Source organism: Helianthus annuus, chromosome 13, assembly GCF_002127325.2.
Source record: "Helianthus annuus cultivar XRQ/B chromosome 13, HanXRQr2.0-SUNRISE, whole genome shotgun sequence".
NCBI lineage: Eukaryota > Viridiplantae > Streptophyta > Magnoliopsida > Asterales > Asteraceae > Helianthus > Helianthus annuus.
Genome location: NC_035445.2, coordinates 130938619 through 130943012, shown reverse-complemented (window position 1 = coordinate 130943012; position 4394 = coordinate 130938619). Strand labels below are relative to the sequence as shown.

Here is a 4394-nt window from a genome sequence, read left to right as displayed (position 1 = left end):
TCCACAACGTTCACAATGGTCAAGCACGTGCAGAATTGAAGGGAATATGCTCCAGGAATATCGCCATGACCAAGTCCAAGCCGGTACTCCTGCAAAACAATACCGAATTCAAATTGAACAATCGTTAGTATAAGGATCCTTAGGATGATCCATAATCCTGATCCTGAAGCACTTCTGAGGATCACTATCTGTCACAGAAGTAAGGATCACCAAACAGGATAACACTTGAGGATCACAGGTCATTAGGAAATCCTCCCCTAACACCTGCTATGATTGCTTGTCTCTTCGATTGCCGGATCTATCTCCGATCACGTATTTGATAGAGTTGGAACCACTGTTTAATAAAGATTTGCTTGATATCCCGCTATAACTTCATAAGAAGATGATCGCTCACGACCCCTCTTTTCGTACCGCTAGGGATGCTTAACGCCACTTCACCAATTGGCGTTACCTAAGCTTTCGTGTCTCTCAATGTGGTCAGCACTGGGTGTTTTTCGAGCAGTGAGGCTTACACCCATTCACATTGGTTCATCCAAAGTTCCTTACCCTTATGCACGAATTATTGAAGAATCCATCTTCCTATCAAGGTTAAGGAGTCAACTGAGCATCTCAGCGGCGATATTGAATACCCGGATCGAATCAGAGTTCACGCCGCCCGCCCTGAACAAATAGGAGGCGTGGGCCACAGGTCGCACATAAGCCGCCGGGTCGCACGACAGAAGAACACCCAATATAAAGATGCACACTCCTCCATGTGAAATATTCATCTTCATTGGAGCTTTTTTGTAGTAGTCGTGACCAACAGCCATCAGTTGTCGGCTCGTTGGTAAGGTGAGAGCTTTAAGCCCGATTTCTGGTGGTGCACTCCCCACACAAGCAGCACTCGACGAAAGGGGAAGGGTAAAGCTACATGCCCAAAAACTTCGACCCTTCTTTCTAAATGGAGGTGGCCAGGGCACCTCATCTTGTCATTTCGTCCTTGCTCATTCCCGTTAGGCCGAAGTCTTTGGCCTTTCCTTCTCCGCGCCTGCTCACGCTTCGCTGACCTATCGTGTGGTAAAGAGAAAAAAGTATGAAAGAATAGTAAACGGAGCGGTGCCAAACAACCAAAGTCGAAGGTTATTTGCTTCACTTGAAAGTAAAATTTTCACTTCAAGGCTTTAAAGAAAAGAAACTTATAGACTGGCTTGAAAACTCCCCAGAGATAAAAATATTAATTAGAAGAAGAGGTCTTTCTTGATCCTGGAGAGGTAAAGATTGTGACAGGTTGTCAGAGTCATTTCTATTGCTTCCTAAGAGCCCTACCCCTACTTAAGATATTGCTTGAAAAGCGTTGGTTGAGTGAGTGCACTTGCCCCTTTGACCGCTGGATTGATTGACTTTGCGAGCTTCAAACCCTACTGTTCTAAGGATAAGGAAAGGAACTGAAAAGGGATGAAAATATAGCTCATATTCTTCTCTTCCTTAGACCAACCATCTATCTAGTTAGCCTCCTCAGTGAAAGAAAGGGAAAGAATTTTGAATATTAGCTCTTCCGAACCACTCTCTTAGCTTAGCTATCTACTAGGGAATCTTATCTAAAGCCTACGATATTTGACTTCTCTCTTTTCCTTGAGATGCTTCTAGTGCGCTTCAGGGGTTCTCGAGTCGGGTATCCCAAGCTTTAGAAAAAAGAAAAGAAAATTGTGGTCTCGTATCCAAGTTGCATCAATCAAGTCAGGGAAAGATTTTGAACAAATAGAATATTCCTAACCGGAATCATGAATTGGATTCAAACCGATATCTCTGTGCGACTTTCCCTTTAGTCGATCATGATGAGAAGATCCCGCTGCCCAGGATCTCGGCACCCCTCCCACCTTTCGGTGAGATATTAGCCTGACAAATTCAACCATTTCCCTAGCTTGAATCTCGTTCAACCCATAAACACGTGCAATCCCATCTCCAATTGAGACCACTTGACCAATCTCATCCACTTAAAAATTCGTGTAAAAGTTGCTAATTCTACTTTCTAATAGAGTCGTTAGTTCAACAGCTACTAAACTACGACGCTACCTTGCTGAACTCATCCAGCAAATACAGTAGCTCCTAGAATCTCAAGCTATCAATGCTATTTATCAGAATATCGTAGTAGGGTAATCAATATAATTTTAATAACATTAGTTATAACAAATCATATTGAATGTGTAATCACCTAATGGATTTATATTGAATGTGTTATCACATAATGGATTTATATTGAATGTGTTATCACGTAATGGTTTTGTTGAAGGTGTAATTACGTAATGGGTATTCAAAATCACGTAGTAATGTGCTGGGTATTCCAAATCACGTAATGAATTAATGGGTATTTAAAATCCAGTAAATTTTTTTAAGGAAACTATAGCAATATGTTGCTCGAATCAAAGAGAATGAAATACTCGTTAATACGGTGTAATTTAAAAAAAATATTAACGTATGAAAAAGTTATAGTCGTTTGAAAATCAAAGAGAAAAGTGTTTAAGTGAGAAAGAACTAAATTACCTTTAGAACAAGGAGATTTGTCCTCCTCTCAAACTCTCTTATGCAAATATTGTCATGTACATGTACATGATCCATTCTCATTCTCAATATAAGAATTAGTAAATCATCACAATTTAATATATCGACTTTTTCACCCCTAAATAGGATAGTTGGTTAGGAACACTTTTTTAGTGATAATGAAATTTAGAATTTGTAAATTATCTCATGTAAGACAAGAAAGTTTATTAGTATTTTGTAAAAGAAAACCCTATTTATAAAGTATTAACATGCTTACAAACAGATTATGGGTTCAGATTCTTTTTACTTAAAAGCTAATTTTGGTTGGAGTTTTTCTAGGTGGTTGTATTGGTGAAACATGTGTATGAGTGGGTTCAGTCTAGTTACCCGTTAAGATGACACATATAACATGTGTTGGTTCTTAGATGTTGACAACCGGTCGGTTTTGCTTACACATGGTTAAGTTACTTAGGTTAGTGAGAAAGGTGGTTTGGTTAGTTTGATTTAGTCATAAATCAAATCAGTTTTTTGGGGCAAACGAAAATGTTGATTTATAAAGGCAATAGTCATAAATCAAATCAGTTTTTTGGAAGGATATTTGATGACGGGGGTAGCCCAAGACTAAATAAAGTGACTAAACATGCAAATGCTTAAATGGTTAAACGGTTCAAAGGTTAAAAAGCTGTAAGATGGGAAAAGCGAGGAGGAAACAATGGCCAGTCACATCCGGAGCTCGCTTCACCAACCCTCGGCCGCAAAAGCAGAGCAGGTCTGCACAATACACGCTATTACCCAGGGGTCAAAAGTCTTCAACCCCAAAAGGGGAAACCCTCCACTGCAAGCAGGATTACTAGTCTAATACATGCCACTTTGGGAGATGTCTTCCCTTATAAAATGACACTTCATTTACTCCAGAAAACATCCCCTGATCAGTTCAGATTCTCTAATCTCTGGTCATTCGTGTGAAGGACTTGCTTACGTACAAGTCACTCCTTTTCACATCCACCACACACATTCCATTTGCTCTCACTTCTGGATCTGAGAACATCTCAGAGAAAGAATATTCAGCAAACAATAACTACGAACTAGTAAACCTCCTTCCACGTCTTGCAAACGTGGGGGGACCCCGCGACCTGCGTTAGGCAAGGTTGAACCTTTCAACCTTTTTGCCTAACCAACTCAGCTACTATCTTTGGTCTCGAGTTTGTTGCATCAACAAGTTGGCGCCCACCGTGGGGCTACGCCGCTATTTCTTCTCAAAAAAAGACCTAGTAGTGTAGCTCTCTTCACTTAAAGTCACCATGTCTGAAAGTGGATCTCCGGGAGAAGTAAATCAGATTCCAAACACTTCCACCCCGGGTAGTGGCCAAGCTCATGTGGCTATACCAACATCTTTCTCGACTCCGGGGAGCACACCCGAGTTCCTTACCTTCAACACACCAACTCCATCCAGATCTGGGCTCCATCTCCCAATGTCGGTGTATTTGACACCCCAGCACGTGTTGAACTTACCCCCGAGGGGGTCGCAAATAATTTCCTTGAGTTAAGGTCACTTCTTAACCAGCATGTGAGTAAAGAAAGGGAAAAGGGTATAAGGATTCGTTTAGACTATGACGAACCTGAACCAACGCTGTCTCCCGGACCACCCCTACCTCCTTTTGCCACAAGAAGTGAGGCTGGTCCCAGCAACCCTCCAAACCCTCACCCTTATCTGTCCACTATGACAAATCCTACGGTGCATCCTATCCTCTCTTCCCAACCGATTACTGGTGGTGCTCCTTTGGGACACGAGCTAACGCTCGACCAGCTCCTACAGTCCCCAGTAACAAGCTATCCAGCTTCTGTAACAACCACATGGGAGCAGGCTCTGTCCGTGC

The 4394-nt window shown here is 41.8% G+C and overlaps 1 pseudogene; it reads right to left on the bottom strand.

Annotated features, from left to right (window-relative positions):
• Positions 1-551: 551 nt before the first annotated feature.
• On the bottom strand, positions 552-3983 carry LOC110924444 (annotated as a pseudogene).
• Positions 3984-4394: the final 411 nt, after the last annotated feature.